An 18,014-nucleotide genomic window follows, 5' to 3' on the forward strand; every position below is an offset into this window, starting at 1 on the left:
AGGCAGGGCAGTAGGGGAAATCTGTGCTGCACAGGGTGATTAGGGTGTGCCTGGGCACACCCGGCACACCCTGTGTGCATGCCTATGTTTGTAACTATATTGGGGTCATTTAAGAGTAATTGGTTAAGGGTCCAATGAGAAACCCTCCGGTTAGTATCCATCCTCTTTAAAGCCAACATAACTATGGAATGATCCGACCATGGAACATCTATAATAGAGGAGTTTAGAGCACAAGGAATATGATGAATAGATAGTAATATGTGATCTATACGCGAAAATGATTGATGAGGACTAGAGTAGTGTGTATAATCTTTTGCTGTCGGGTTCAGTTCCCTCCAGATATCCGTTAATCTGGATTGGTGAATTAGACGAGCAATTTGAGTGCTGGCTTTAGTTGGTCCGATTAATTTTGCCTTTGATGGTCCAGATTTATCCAGTCCAGAATCAAAGGCCAAATTGGAGTCACCTCCCATAACTACGATTCCCTCCATGAAAGATTGGAGAGCCTCAAACATATGGTAAAAAAAAAATTCTGTCCCCTATTAGGAGCATAATAGGAAACAAAAGTATATATTTTTCCATCCAAGGTACCCTTGATCAAAACAAACCTGCCGTCTGGATCAACATACTCCTGAGGCCCCATACACACGGGAGGATTTATCCGCGGATACGGTCCAGCGGACCGTTTCCGCGGATAAATCCTCTCAAAGATTTCTGCAGATTTCTCTGCGATGGAGTGTACTCACCATCGCATTGAAATCCGCGTCGAAATCCTCTGGCGATGACGTGTCGCGCCGTCGCCGCGATTATGACGCGGCGACGTGCGCGACGCTGTCATATAAGGAATTCCACGCATGCGTCGAATCATTACGACGCATGCGGGGGATCCCTTCGGACGGATGGATCCGGTGAGTCTGTACAGACCAGCAGATCCATCTGTTGGGATGGACTCCAGCAGATGGATATGTTCTGCATGTCAGCAAATATCCGATCTGCTGGAATCCATCCCAGGGGAGATATATCCGTGGAAAAAGATCCGCTGGCGTGTACACACCATAGGATCTATCCGCTGAAACCCATTTGCTGGGATTTATCTGCGGATGGATTCTATGGTGTGTACGGGGCCTTAGACAAGTCAAAATTGCAATGTTTAGAGAACAAAATAGCTACTCCCTTAGTTTTATTTTCAGCCTTGGATAAATAAAACGTTGGAAATTTTTCATGTAAAAACGAGGGGGTGTACCGCTTTGGGAAGTGGGTCTCCTGTAGAAATACTACATCGACACGAAGGGACTTATAGAATTGTAATGCCTTTCTTCTTTTGATCGAAGAATTCAACCTCTGTGCGTTATGCAAAACCACACGGAGGGGAGAGGGAGAACTAGTTATACCAGCCATTGAACAGGATAGTAATGAACCTAAGCAACATGCCCATCTGGAGTTTGGTGGCTCTAGAGCCAATATTAGACAGTAGATGGGCCGTATAACTGCATTAAAAGCCCTATTTCAATAGGACCATACATTTGCAGGTAGGCTAAAGAGGCAAGAAAAACAGAAAAGATAGAGAAAATCATAGAATAAGAAGAAAAATATAAACTTATCAGCATAAAGCAAAATAATAGAGAGCCAAAAAATGGCCCAGAATGAGGGGAAGGTGAAGTCCCCCTTCCCTCATTCAAAAAAGTAACATTAGAATAGCACATAAAAAGGGCTACGAACTCACACCCCAGGACGACCAAACGTCAATCTAAGGAGTGAGTTGAGACCTAATGACTCACCACTGACCTGCTATCATTGTCATAAAAAAAAAAAAAGCATAAAATAATGTCACATTCAAAAGAGATTCAGTTCGGACAAACCTTAACCATTGAACGGAAATTATAACAATTGCATTTTTGCAATGTGGGTAATATGAAAAAAAAGAAAAATCCCTGTACTCTAAAAATACTTATGCATAAAATATATACGGGCATATATATACGGATACAGAAATATCATAGGATGTTATAATAATGAAAAAAAAAATCCCTGCACTCTAAAAATACTTATGCATAAAATATATACGGGCATATATATACGGATGAATAATGGGGGGAACCAATGCGCAAACCAATCTATCAAGGGCAGATAGCCAAACAAAATACAACTAACAAGCAGCAGCCACAACTAGTAGTGCTCACACACTGGCAGTAAATTGATATATGTGGGTTGTAATGGCGCTTGCAATAAATAAGAACTAAATAATCATAATGACAATTCCTGTTGATGTATAAAAATAATATGAACCAAGTAAAAAATCCACCACTTGCTGTGTTTATAAAAATGTTCCACTCCAAATACAGTTGAAACAACCATCCAGCATCAATAAAATAATGTGGACGGTGATGGGAGTGAGAATATATTAATATGGATGTCCTAATTCAGATGATACAAATGACCTGGGATAATGGACTCACCAGAGCATCAATAAATGTGAGGGATGTTATGATTGAGATAAAATCAAATTTAACTCTAGGTGAACAAATGTGCCAATAACCGTAATATGTGATAAAAAATGAATAAATGACAATAAAATCCAAATATCAAAAATAAATAATAAGTGAAAAATCCAAAACAGTGCTCCATTCATTAAAAGTGCATTTGTGTAAAAATAGTAATAGTCCAATAATAATACTGAAAACAAACAGTCCTTATCAGTGAAAAAAATCAATATCATGCATGGGTCGTCCAGACCCAATCCATAAATAAATCAAAGTGAATTGTCCCATTAAAATTCAAAAAAACACAAAAAGTGTGTCATAAAAAATATATATAAATATAAAATGAATTAAATAAAAAATATTATTTAAATATTTTTAGTGATAAATATAGTAAAAATATATAAAAATGTGTCCAGTGCACAAACGTGCAGAAACCAATGGATGAAATCCAATAATGTGTCCAGTGCACAAACGTGCAAAATGAAGTAAATCCAAAGTAAATTACAATCAGACACTTGAAAGGTGCATATGTGCTCCACCAACCACCAGGCTTTCCACAGTGTAGGTATAACGGATCAATGTTCATGCAAGCCCCTTACCTCAAGGAGGCTATTTTAAAGCCTGTATTGCTGTCAGATAGGGATTTTCCAGCCAGCCTACTACTCCACTCCCACACGAAAAACGGCTCCAACACAGGTGCTCAAATACAAAACAGGGATGCTTCCATAGCATAATACCATAAACATTTATTTGAAATTTAAAATAGTAACACTTACAGACAGCGCTGTAACATCAGCATGTAAAACACAGACAGATATGTCTCCGCCCTGCGGCCGCAAGCGGATGACGTCACCAGCGAACCTCCTACTTCCTCCTCACGCGTATCGTGACACCACGTCACTTAATCATAGGCCGAAATAGATGGTAATAGACTTTTAATAACGTCCTGTACTGCAGAGTTAACATCAAGAATAGATTCTGGCAGACCTCTGATCCTAAAATTACCCCTTCTAGATCTATTCTCAAGTTCATCGATCTTAGCTTGCGCTATTGTCCAGTTGTTCCTGCATGTATTGCATGTGATCAGCATTTTGAGTCGTTCTAGCAATATTAACATCCAGATTATGTTCAATAGTCTCAATTCTTTTACCCAGGCTTTGAAAGTCAGCTCTAATTTCTCCAGTTATCCTTTCAGCATTTTGTGCTAAGCCTCTGTCCAGCATTTCAGATATTCTAGCAAACAATTCAGAAACATTAAAGGTGACATCAAGAGCCTGTTCATTGTTTGTAGCCTTATGGACCGGATTACTTGAGGAAATCAACACAGGTGTCATTTGAACTGTTTCCACACGGTTCGGTTCCTGAGGTAAAGCTTGATGCATTACAGGGGGACACAGAATCTTTATGTGATGGAGGTGCTTCAGCTGCAATTTGTGCATATGTATGAGGTACTGTGACCATTTTGAGAAGATTCTTTGTCACAGCAGCTTGCTTATTATCGCTTTTGCCCTTTATTTTTTTATAATATTTACCAGGCATGTGCCTGTAGCTCAGTGTATCTGTAATAGAACCACAATATGCTGAAGTTTATCTCTTATTCATATCAGGTCAGTATTTCCATATAATGAAAAATTCTTATGACATCATCTTATCACGGTGGCCAGTGGTGAGGTAAGCCTCCTTCCTTTAAGCCTCCATCTTAGCTGCGCCTTTGAAGGCACCTCTAACTCACAAATTCAAGCCTTGAGGTATTGCAACAAGCATGAGGTGAAAAGACATCACTGACAGAGGGCCTAAGGAGAACTACAATTGCTGACGCTCACCTTAATTATTATGGAATTGGCCCTTTAATAGCTCCGCCGCTGGTAAGTGGGTCTCTTTTTCATTCACCAAAGTAGTATTAGCAACAGCTATAGAGTCAAGCTTCCGACCCCGATTGTCCCTCAGCCGAGGTATCGCAGTGCAGACAAGGATGCCTCGTAGGCCTCAAAATGGCGCCGGCGGGACTCCAACAAAAGGAGTAAATACCGTCTGTAATCTCCGAGCGGACGCCCGTACTTGACTCCCCACTTAGAGCGGTGTATCCTGGGTGGATGAAGGAGGGGAAGCCGTGCAATTCACTCCACAATCCGCACTCAAGCACGGCGGTGTCTGAGGCCTCTTAGGCCTAAAAATGGCGATGATGCCACAGTATACAGCGGAGGCCTCGGTTCACAGCGATGAGTGAGCAGGCAGTTTAGCCACTCAATAAAGGTACGAGGCCGATCAGGGAGAATCCCGGACACAGGATGGGGGGTTTTGGGGATTGAAATGCCAATACCGAGAACAGATGGCTCTAGATTCTAACCGGCTAGACAGAGTTCATCCAGAGCACGTCCATCGCCATTCACGTCCGGCCACACCCCCCCATATTTGTTTCTTATACGGAACTCCATCTCGTCACATGCCACAGCACAGGAAAAAGGGTCTTTAAGTTAAATCTGACACTCTTGTGCTAAAGCACAATCTTCTCTGATTCATGAGATCAGCAACAATTTATCTCCAGGAGAAGCAGCCAGCCGGGGCTGTACAAGAAGTCTCCCTCTACATGTCAGGCTCTGCTACAAGGTACATAACACACGCTCCAGTAGAATCCTCCTCAGGGGCTGCATCCTAATTCTGATTTTCTGTAGGGGAGTCCATCAGCATCCTTGGAACTCTATCCCACCTCCAGTGAAGATCAGCAGTACCAAGCCTCAGCTCCAGGCTCATCACTTCCCAGGCTTCCTCAGGCAGACAGGCCTAAATCATCAGTCTTATCATGTACAGTTGTACACCATCCCCAGGCCACAGCGGTGTATCTAGGGTATGGCACATATGGCGTGTGCCATGGGCGCCATATTAGGGGGGGCGTTCGTGAGAAGGGGTGAGTGGCTGGGCAAAAGCAGTGTTGCCAATGCCAACCACAGCCGCCTGTATTTTTCGGCAGTTTCCGGAGCGGCCGATCCAGTCCTGGATTCAGCCAGCGGGTTGGGCCGTCCAGCCACGAGGGCGGACTTGACAGAGGATGAGCTGACGGCGCGCTACTATTGGTGGCAAGGCAAGTGATGTCATCTCATGGCGCATACCCACAGGGCAGGCCAGATTTGAAAATCAGTCACCTAGAGCAGGAGTAGGCAAGCTGTACAGGCGTAACGGAGGAGCCATCGTAGTGGTCTGAGTTTTTTTTCTGATGATCCAGAGAGTCGGCGACAGCATGATAGCCCAGGCATCCACAGCACAAACGGACCAGCCCAGGGCGAGCAGGCACACCTTAGGGTAATAAATAGAGGAGGTGATGGAGGCAGGAGGAATGGATCATGGAGGAAGAAGGGATGGATCACGAAGGAAGGAGGGATGGATCACGGAGGAAGGATGGATGGTGTGATGGTGACAGGAGGGATGGCTTATGGAGGAAGGAGGGATGGTGTGATGGAGGGATGGTGTAATGGAGGCGGGAGGGAGGGTGTGATGGTGACAGGAGGGATGGATCACAGAGGAAGGAGGGATAGATCACGGAGGAAGAATGGATGGATCACGGAGGAAGGATGGATCACGGATGAAGGATGGATGGATCATGAAGGATGGATGGATGGTGTGATGGTGACAGGAGGGATGGATCACAGAGGAAGGAGGGATGGATCACGGAGGAAGGAAGGATGGATCACGGAGGAAGGATGGATGGATCACGGAGGAAGGATGGATGGTGTGATGGTGACAGGAGGGATGGATCATGGAGGCGGGAGGGAGGATGTGATGGTGACAGGAGGGATGGATCATGGAGGGAGGATGGATGGTGTCAGGAGGGATGGATCATGGAGGAAGGAGGGATGGTGTGATGGTAACAGGAGGGATGGTGTGATGGAGGATTAAATAGAGGCAAGGCACTCAGTGGCGGTCTCGGCGGCTCTGAGGCAGTGGCACTCCCCCACAACAAAGAAGGTCAGGACACTACACTACTCTGGGGGGTGAATGTTTGACAGGGGCGCAGTTTTGATGCTTGCCATAGGTGCCATTTCCAGGAGGGGTGGTGTGATGGTGACAGGAGGGATGGTGAGATGGTGACTGGATCATGGAGGAAGGAGGGATGGATCATGGAGGCGGGAGGGAGGGTGTGATGGTGACAGGAGGGATGGATCATCTAGGAAGGAGGGATGGTGTGATGGTGACAGGAGGGATGGTTCATGGAGGAAGGAGGGATGGTGTGATGGTGACAGGAGGGATGGATCATGGAGGGAGGAGGGATGGTGTGATGGTGACAGGGGGGATGGATCATGGAGGAAGGAGTGATAGTGTGATGGTGACAAGAGGGATGGATCATGGAGGAAGGAGGGATGGTGTGATGGTAACAGGAGGGATGGTGTGATGGAGGATCAAATAGAGGCAAGGCACTCAGTGGCGGTCTCGGCGGCTCTGAGGCAGTGGCACTCCCCCACAACAAAGAAGGTCAGGACACTACTGTGGGGGGGTGAATGTTTGACAGGGGAGCAGTTTTGATGCTTGCCATAGGTGCCATTTCCACTAGATACGCCTCTGCTAGGCCAAAGTTGGGGAGGAAGAGCTCTTGCATCAGCCAGCCCCAATTATTTATACCGTTTCTCACAATGCACCACTGGCACAGTAAACTCCTAGTAGTGGGCTGGGAAAATATATGAATATTGATAATCCATACCTACTATAAGATCTCTCAGTAATACCAAAGGCAACAGTGCCACCAAATGACAGAAGGGAGAACTGACAGCCTGGATGAACTTAGGTGAAGGCAATGCTGTATCTTAGCCTAGGCCGACAAGGCTTAGGCCTAGGTTGGCACTTTGGGGGGGGCAGCACCAAAGCCACCCCCAGCACGAAAACCCCTCCCGACCCATCCTCCTGAGTCTGACTCCCAGGGCCGCCTTCTGGCTCCTGCACTAATATAGCCCCTGGCGCGGCGGCCTGTAGCCTGGCACTTGCTAAAATCATTAGCAATATGGGGAGTACTTAGGCATACGTCCCAGGGGGAGGGAGCGACTGACACCCCCATGAAACAGCCAGTGACTGGCCAGACCGGGTGCATGTCATTCCGTGGAAGAGGCGGAGCCTAATGCTCCTCCTACCCTCCCCTGAGTGACATCCTTATGCATATTCTTCCTGGCCTGGGGGCGGGGTCTCTCTGTGACTGTAGGAGGAAAAGAAAGAGGACAATGACGGGAACCCCCTCAGGTGGTGGCCAGGACAGCAAGTAAGTATTTTTGTAAGTCATCGTCCATATAAACTGTCAGTTACAGTGCTCAACATGGATTGAATGCTAATTTTCTGAGCATATTGCAATAAAGTGTTCCATGCATGCTACAATCTCATTAAACTTTGCAATACATGAACTTTCACCGATTATGGACTGTTTAATACATTTGCATAGATTCCAGTGTAGTGATATAGATATATATAGTGCCCAGTACTCCGGTTAGATAATTGATATCTTAGATGTTAGTATGATGACTTATAAATTACGTTGTTTCGCAGAAACACACCAGGCTCTCCAGAGAACGCAAAATTTAATTAACTTCCAATAACATACAAAGTCCAAATTCCACAAACGATACCAATCCAACAGAGTATTTCAGAATCCCATCTTTTCCTAGACCTGTGCAATATTCATCATAGAGTGACAAGACTAGCTGAATGCCAGCTTGACTGCCGCAAATATTGGTCTCACACTGGGGGGAGTGGTTCTCTGAATGAATGGAAACTTCCCCAAGTCTAATTACCATTAATAAATACTTGTATGTAAGGAAGTATCAGGCCATCTCACACAACTAGTCTTAGATAAGATTAACACATCAAAAGGGTCCTCAGCTGTTCCTTTGATCTGTGTTTGACCACTAACCCTTTTGGTCAGCAAACACCTTTTGATGTGTAACCTTGAATTCCTGTATGTCACACATATATACTGTGCCTTACATATACCACGATATTTTAAAATGCCTACATATCTATATTAATATTACAACATCCAGCATGCATGAAGCACTTTGCAGTACATGAATGTTCACTGAATCTGGACTGTCTAATACGTTTCCATAGATTCCAGCATATGCAATGTGCTCCATGCTAAAAATCAATGCAAACCCATTAAACAATCCACATTCAGTGAAAATCCATGCACTACAAAGTGCTCCATGCTATAATCAAAACATAAATAATATACACTAGTAAGCTGTGATATTTTGAAACTGACGAGGTTGCACGGATTGCCACTGATGAGGTGGTACTCCTAAGCTGCACTCATAGGCTGCACTGATGGGCACTGGTAGGCTGCACTGATGGGCACTGGTAGGCTGCACGGGTAGGGTACACTGATGGGCACTGATAAAGGCAGCACTGATGGGACTGTACTGGACACTGATAGGCTGTACTGATGGGCACAGGTGAGGTGGCACTCTTATGCTGCACTGATAAGACAACACTGATAGGCTGCACTGGTGGCCCCTGATGAGACTAATGCACTAATAAGGCTGCACAGATTAGGCGGCAATCCTAAGCTGCACTGATGGGGCTGCACTGAAGGCCACTAATAAGGCTGCACTGATGGCCAGTGATAAAGGCTGCACTGATGGCAACTGATAAGGCAGCATTCTTAAGCTGCACTAATAGGGCTGCACTGATAAGGCAGCACTGAAATGCTGCACTGGTGGCCCCTGATGAGGCTGTACTGATAGGTGGCACTGATGAGGCTGCACTGATGGGTACTGATATGCTTTATTTTGATATTGTTAAAGTTGTTGTTAATATTTATTTTTGTAACTTAATTCTGCATAAAACATTTAAAAGTGTAATTTCATGAGATATGTTTAGGTGTGAGGTATGTTTAGGGGCGGGGAGGGGCTGGGTGGGCCAAGTGGTGGCGAGTAACTCTTAAGGCGTGGCTAGTGGCTCAGGACTTGAAATTTTGAGCCCTGCATTGTACATTCACATAAGTCCTTGCCCTTAATGAGCTTACAATCTAAGGTTCCTAACTCACATTCATACATACACATGGCAGGGGCAATTTAGACAGGAGCCAATTACAATTGGATAGATTGATGTAAGTATGGAGTGAATGGTGCGTGATTGTGTGTGCTAATGTACAGAAAGGAAGAGGTGGAGCTCTAAGAGGAAAAGGTGGGGCCTAAAGAGGAAAGGGTGTGGTTTACAGATGATAGGGCATGTCTTAAACAGGAAGGGGTGTGGATTTGACCAGAAGGGGTGGGTCGCATTTAAATTAGGGGGTGCATGAGTTTAGTCAGGCCTGGGGCAGCACAAAACCTAAATACACCACTGGGTGAAGGTGCATAAACCAAAGACTACAAATTGGTATTGACTGACTACAGCTATGCTTACTTAGGTGTATGCAGCATGGGACCGATGCAGCATCTATCCCCCAGCATCTCTACACCTAGTCTCTACTCACAGATCCCCAAGAGGAGAGCTGATCACTGTCAATCAGCAGCTCTCCTCTCTGCTCCTCCATGCTCACTGGAGCACTGAGCTGTGGAGGGGCGGGGATCAGCCGTCTCAGTCTCCCAGCGGCATGCTGTAAAGCTGAGACAGGCACCAGTCCAGGCACCTGGCGGATCCAGACTTCATTGTCGTGATGACGTGGTGCCTGACCTGATTCTAGTGACGTCAGCAGAGAGCGGACTTCAGACCGCTCTCTGCTGAAAACAGGTCACAAGAGTGCAAATTGAATTGCACTCCTGTGACCCTTAAGAGAACCCCAGTCAAACGAGCTCAGGCTGGACTTTTCATTTAACCACTTAAGCCCTGGACCATTTGGCTGGCTAAATACCAGGCCACTTTTTTGCGATTCGCCACTGCGATGCTTTAACTGACAATTGCGCGATCATGCAACGTGGCTCCCAAACAAAATTGACGTCCTTTTTTTCACACAATAGAGCTTTCTTTTGGTGGTATTTGATCACCTCTGTGGTTTTTATTTATTGTGCTATAAACAAAAATAGAGCGACAATTTTGAAAAAAAAAAAAATTTTTACTTTTTGCTATAATAAATATTCCCCAAAAATATATATAAAAAGAAAATCATTTTTTTCCCTCAGTTTAGGCTGATTCATATTCTTCTACATATTTTTGGTAAAAAAAAATTGGTTTGCGCCAAAGTTATAGCGTCTACAAAATAGGGGATAGTTTTATTGCATTTTTATTAATAATTTATTTTCACTAGTAATGGCGGCGATCAGTGATTTTTATCATGACTGCGACATTATGGCGGACACTTTGGACACTTTTGACGCCATTTTGGGACCATTGTCATTGATACAGCGATCAGTGCTATAAAAATGCACTATTTACTGTAAAAATGACACTGGCAGTGAAGGGGTTAACCAGTAGGGGGCACTGAAGGTGTTAAGTGTGTCTATGGGAGTGCTTCTAACTGTAGGGGGCATGGGCTGTGTGTGACAAGACACCGATCACCACCGATTATAGGGAGCTGTAAGTAGTATCCTGTCACTAGGAAGAATAGGAAAATGCTTGTTTACATCAGCATTTCCCCATTCTCCCTCTCCGAGAGACGATCACTGATATCCCCGTGGACTTACAGACCTTGCGGCAGGCGCGTGCCACAATTTTGCTACTTAAAGGGGATGTACAGGTACATCCATCTGCCCAGCCTAGCCATTGTGCCGACGTATATAGTCGTGCGCTGGTCGGCAAGTGGTTAAAGTGGAGGTTCACCCATAATATAAACTTTGTATTAACACGATCTACAGAGCTTACACTTTTACAAATGACTGTTGTTATTTTTAGTTTTTATGTCATTACCGAGATTCAGATGTATTTGCTGTGACTTCCGGGTATTATTCCCCGCGGGAGTGGGCGTATCTCTCCCTTTCCCCGATGCCCCAGTGTGTGCTGGGACCTGTCCGCAATGTCTCCTGGGAGTTCTGCGTCATGATTCGATCTGCAGCACTAATAATCGAAAACTCGCGCTATCCCCCTCGTCACGTCGAAAATCGCCATTTTAAGTAAGGGAGCGCATGTCGAATTTGCCATTATACAGCTCGCGCTGCTCGTCGTCAACACAGAGCGTGCACTAGATCCTGCGGTGAATGATGGGAGCATAGCATCATCGCTTCCTGGAAGTCTTTGCTTGTGGGCTTCACAATGCCCACAAGCAAGATGGAAAACGCCTGGCACGATTTTTGTACCACTTGACCTCTGAAAGTTTTTACCCCCTTCATGACAAGGGCTTTTTTTGCTATTCAACATTGTGCTACTATGCACAATTTTTATTTTTTATTATTTAAATTAGGGCTGGGGAAATTAAAGATTAATTCCTCGATTAATCTTTAATTCTTTTGATCGATCAAAATTCTTGACATCACCGGAGAGCCTGGACAGTGAGACTTACTCTGCTGGATGCGAGCAAACTGCACCCATTGGATTGAGGTACCTCTGCATCTGTGGAGCAGGCTCCATCAGGGGAATGGGGCAAAAATAACTATCGTCTTCCTGTTCTAAGCAGTTTTGTGCAGACAATTCTTTGTGTATTGGTAACAGGGCCGCCATCAGGAATTATGGGGCCCCTTACACAGGTTCAGGCATGGGCCCCCTGGAGCCGAGAACCGGGGGGGGGGTGCTGCCGCCTGAAATTGAGAAGCGCGGGGGGGGGGGGGGGGGGGGGTCTGCCGCGAATTGAGAAGCGGGGGTGGGGCACTTTACAAAAAAAAGAAGAAATAAAGAAAAGTATATATAAAAAAAAGGGGGGTAGCCATCCGGGGCCTTGGGGACCTCGGGGCCCTTTAATAAAAATAAAAAAATAAATAAAAAAATATATATTTTTTTTTAAAAAAAAGGGGGGTTGCCATCTGGGGCCCTGGGGACCTCTGGGCCATATATATATATATATATATATATATATATATATATATATATATATATTATATATATATATATACACACACAAAAAAAAGTATATATAAAAAAAGGGGGGTTGCCATCCGGGACCTATGGGCCCTTTAAACATTTATAAAAAAAAAAAAGGGGAGTTTCCATCCAGGGCCCTGAGGATCTCTGGGTCCTTTAAAAGAATATATATATATATATATATATATATATATATATATATATATATATATATATATATATATATATATATATATATATATATATATATATAAACAAACAAAAAATAAACATTTATAAAAAAATAAAAACAGGGGGTTTGCCATCTGGGGCCCTGTGCCTGTACCCCCCTGATGGCTGCCCTGATTGGCAACATATGTTACGTGCGAAAGGCTGTTCAGTTCTTCAGGGTATTGTTAATAAAATGCGATCATGTCTGCTTCCAGAAAATGTAAACACTCTGGTATGTCTGCGTGACTGGCTAAAGAGATACCTACTTGCCTACTATAGAGTGACTGACAGTACGTTTTTCTTAAAGTTTAATAAGAAAAATATACTTATGTCAGTGCTACAATTTGAATTTAAAATGTATTTGTGTGAACTGTAAAGTTAAGTCATGGATTGTGGAAACTAACTAGTGACGTGTGATTGTATATAGTGTATACCACATTTACCACTGACTAATGCAGAGTTGCAATGCAAGGAGATCAGTTAAAAGTAGTTGGATCTGTATGTGCGTTATAATTAATCGAAATTAGTCGATAAATCGGTTTAAAAAAAAATCGATTAATCGAACATGAAAATTTTAATCAGTAACAGCCCTAATTTAAATGGAAAAAAAAGACAGACCATTTAGAAAAATAACTATTTTCTACTTTCTGTGTTAAAACATATCCAATAAATAAAAAAAATAATAATTTCTTCATAAATTTAGGCCACAATGTATTTTGCTACATGTCTTTGGTAAAATAAAAAAATCAGGAATTTACACAGCTATAGATAGTATACTGTATTGGTGATGATCAATGACTTATAGTGGGACTGTGATAGTGTGTCAGGCAATCTGGTGCCAATAGACCCTCGTTGGAAATGGTACACTTTAGGGCTCATGCACACTGCATTTCAAAGAAGCTCAAAAAAGCTGCTCCTACAGACTTTTGAGCTTTATTGAGCTCCCAATTTTACTGCCTGGAACTCCCCTCCATGTTAGGAGAGCATACGCTCTTACAATAGGTGACCAGACATCCCCAGTTTCCGGGGACAGTCCCTAGAAACAGGACACTGTCCCCGGACCAAGTCTGTCCCCAGTTTTGTCCTCGGATTGGATTGGAAAAGGGGTTGGGGCAATTTCAAAAAATTAAAGAATGAATAAAAATCTGAATTACACAACCCCGCTCTGTCGCTGCTACTAGCTTAGGGGGGTGTATTTTTTTCCATTATCTGTGCCCCTTTCTGTTGATCATGTGCTGGTCGAAGTGGAGGGACTATTTCCGCATGTTCTTCTGCCTTGGCTCAAGTCCCAGGCCAAGCCTCCTACCTGCTTATCTCCTTGCCTTCCCTGGCAGAGTGATCTTCCTCCGCTCCCCACCCAGTAGTAGCCGGGGCCCGGAGAGTTAGGCCTCGTACACACGATAGGTTAACCAGAGGACAACAGTCTGAAGGACCGTTGTCATAGGTTAACCGATGAAGCTGACTGATGGTCCGTCACGCCTACACACCATAGGTTAAATAACCGATCGTGTCAGAACGCGGTGACATAAAACACAACGACGTGCTGAAAAAAAACGAAGTTCAATGCTTCCAAGCATGCGTCGACTTGATTCTGAGCATGCGCGGGTTTTTAACCGATAGGTCAAAACCAATCGTTGGTATGCAAAACTATCGGTTAGGTGTCCATCGGTTAAATTTTAAAGCAAGTTCCAATTTTTTTAACCTAAGGTTAAATAACCTATGGGGCCCACACACAATCGGTTTTGAGCGATGAAAACGGTCCATCAGACCATGGTCCTCTGGCTAACCTATCGTGTGTACGAGGCCTAAGACTTGACAGGCTGTGAGGCAGAAGGCAGCGGCGATGGGTAGAGTCGCTGATTGCAGCCATTACTAGTAAAAAAAAAAATATGTCCCCGGATTTCATTTAAAAAAGCTGGTCACCTTATCTTACAGACAAAAAAAACCCCACTAAAAGTGCGTTCTTGAGAGGAGCTTTTAAGCGGAAAAGATGTCTAAGTGCACAAAAATGTATGAAAAAGTGCAAAAAAGCATTAAGAAGCTTGGAAAAGTTTGAAAACACACACAAAAATAGGAAAAAATTAGCTAAGGGAGGGTTTGTAAAAAAAATGCTTATGCTCAATAAAAAAAAAGCACAAAAAAGCTTGAAGAAGCTCAATAAAAACGTGCAAAAGAGCATAAAAAAGCACAAGCTTCTTCAAGCTACAGAGAAATAAAATCACAAATGCCTGTAAATTTTTCTTTGAGCTGCAGTGTGCATGAGACATGACTGACACTAACATCATTAGATAATATTATACACTGTGGCCCGGATTCACGTACGAGTTACGCCGGCGTATCTCCAGATACGCCGTCGTAACTCTGAGTCCGAGCCGTCGTATCTATGCGCCTGATTCTTAGAATCAGTTACGCATAGATTTGTATTAGATCCGACCGGCGTAAGTCTCTTACGCCATCGTATCTTAACTGCATATTTACGCTGGCCGCTAGGGGCGTGTACGCTGATTTACGCCTAGAAATATGTAAATCAGCTAGATACGCGAATTCACGAACATACACCCGGCCGACGCAGTACAGATACGCCGTTTACAGTAGGCTTTTCCCGGCGAAAAGTTACCCCTGCTATATGAGGTGTACATGCGGCGTACCAATGTTAAGTATGGACGTCGTTCCCGCGTCAAATTTTGAAAATTTTACGTTGTTTGCGTAAGTCGTTCGTGAATAGGGCTGGGCGTCATTTACGTTCACGTCGAAAGCATTGGCTTCTTGCGGGTTAATTTGGAGCATGCGCACTGGGATACTTTCTAGGACGGCGCATGCACCGTTCGTAAAAAGCGTCATTTACGTGGGGTCACATTAAATTAACATAACACACGCCCACATCTACCACATTTAAATTAGGCGGGCTTACGCCGGCCTATTTACGCTACGCCGCCGCAACTTTGGTTTGAGAATATGGCACTTGCCTGTCAAAGTTGCGGAGGCGTAACGTAAATAGGATATGTTACGCCCGCACAAAGATACGCGATTCTACGCGAATCCGGGCCTGTCACTTTACTAATGACCCTGACTGGGAAGGGGTTAACCTCTAGGAGCAATTAAGGTTTTTAGCCACAACAAGGTCAATAGAGGTTTGGAGATTAATTAGACTGACAGGTACCTAACTTAAAGAGGAAGTAAACCCCTGCAAGACAAAGGCATAATGAGCTAGTATGCATAGCATACTAGCTTATTATGAATTACTTACCTGAGATCAAAGCCCCTGCAGCAGTCCTCGGACACCTCCTTCGTCGCCATCATACCCGGAGTGACTTTCGGGTATCGCTGCTCCGGCGCTGTGACTGTCCGGAGCAGCGATGACGTCACTCCCCTGCGCATGATCGCCGTTAGAAGCGACACGCTCAGTGCGCCTGCGCTCGATATCTACGGTGCATGCGCCGTAGACAACAGTGCCTGTCTTTTCTGCAAATATCTCCTAAACCTTTTAGGTTTGGGAGATATTTGTTGCACCTACAGGTAAGCCTTAATCTAGGCTTACCTGTAGGTTAAAGGGGTTTACAACCACTTTGAGCTCGCCATACACTGATGAAAATTTGTTCGGTTCAGCAGAGACCAGTTCAATTATAATCAGTGTATGGCTATCCCTCCTCGACAGAAGTTGATTGTTTAGTCAACTTCTGTTGAAGGAACAATCTGCAAATTTTTATTGATCAGTTGATTGGCCACTGTGGCAGGTCCTTCTGTTAGAATACAATATCCCGATGAGGGGATTTTTCCATACACCTTCATGTGGATGAAGATAACTGGCCAAACAAAACAAACTGTATATGGCCATCTTGATAGTACCCTCTTTTTTGATACATTTACATCTGAGGAAGATTAGTTGACCCGTCAGTATTGAAATCAGAGATGATAAGAAATACTATTAGAAATTTTGGACAATGTTACAAATGATATAACAGATCAGGGGAAGAAAGAGGGGTTGCCAAAATGTCTCTCAGAGGGCACCTAGTTTGCAAGGGTTAACATTGCAATACTTGAAGAGCATTGTAATAAACTGTGGCAGGAAGATCTTAGCACTTAGACCCCTTTCACACTGAATGCGCTTTTCAGATGTTTTATCGCTAAAAATAGCACCTGTAAAGCGTCTCTCAAACCTCCCTAGCGTGAAAGCCCGAGTGCAAGCAGCATTTTTGGGACGGTGCAGGAGCGGTGTATACACTGCTTTTTGCACCTCCCCTGCCAATAAAATCAATGGGCAGCACTACCAAAGCTGATGAAGAAGGCGGTCCTCCAGTGCTCTTGTGACACTGCATGTGGAAGTTCCCACCCGCTCTAGCACTCTGCAAGGACGTCAATTTTGTTTGGGAGCCACGTCGCACGACCGTGCAATTGTTAGTTAAAGCGACGCAGTGCCGGAAGCTGAAATTTCACCTGGGCAGGAGGGGGGTATATGTGCCCAGTAAGCAAGTGGTTAAGTAACAGATTAGGGCTATAGGCTCTAATTGGCTTCAAAATAGGATGGGCTTGTGGCACAGAACATTGCACCATGAGCCCACCCAGGTGTTACAACAGCGAATTAATATTTGCTGTTGAAACACTGATTTTCAATCCGGCCAATCAGAAGTGGGTGTGAGACCCGTTTTCTGATTAGCCGAAAAGATTGCCTGCCGAGGGATGAAATGGAGACAACCGCCGTAATGACCCATGGATCGCAGGTGAACAGTAGGCCCCCCGCCACAATGACCCGTGGACAGCAGGGATACAGGAGGCCACTGCCAAAGCGATGGGGTAAGTGCTACCGACCACCTGATGGACCGGGGGGCTTTGTGTCGGTGCCATACTGTTTGCCGCCCCACCCCCCACAAAAAAAGGGGATGATCACCGGCTGCCAATGATCCATAATCAAAACTTAAAAAAAAAAAATTGGATAAAGTATTGAGGTGTTGGAACCCAGTTTAACTGCCATTTATGTCTCTGATATATATATATTTGCCCTTTGTTTTTTGTCCACTGTTTGAGCTGTCACCAGAGGAGAAATAAAATATAAAATGAATAAAGAGAAATAAATCTTTGAATGGATGTACTTGTTTTAGTGAAAACTGTCTAATGCCGCATACAGGGCTTTTTGCCTTCCACTACTGTATCGAAAATGAAACAAAAACATTGGCTATAGATATACAATAAACAATAAGAGTCGGTTCACACTAGGGCGACACGACTTCCAGCGCAACTTTCAGAGGCGACTCCGACACGACTTGAGCATGAACCACAAGGCGATCTGGGGCGATTTACAACACGACTTGAAGTCGTCTCCAGGACAGGAGACTTTCCAGTGGCCAATCAAACAACAATCAGCTCTAGGGGAGGGAGGGAGGGGGAGGGAGGGGGAGGGAGAGGTTT

The 18,014-nt window shown here is 44.3% G+C and overlaps 1 protein-coding gene across 1 annotated transcript in view; it reads right to left on the bottom strand.

Moving 5' to 3' along the window:
* MMP2 (matrix metallopeptidase 2) overlaps window positions 1–18,014 on the bottom strand; it is an 876,267-nt gene that overhangs the window by 177,688 nt on the left and 680,565 nt on the right. The window lies entirely within an intron of this gene.

Source organism: Rana temporaria, chromosome 11, assembly GCF_905171775.1.
Source record: "Rana temporaria chromosome 11, aRanTem1.1, whole genome shotgun sequence".
Lineage (NCBI taxonomy): Eukaryota > Metazoa > Chordata > Amphibia > Anura > Ranidae > Rana > Rana temporaria.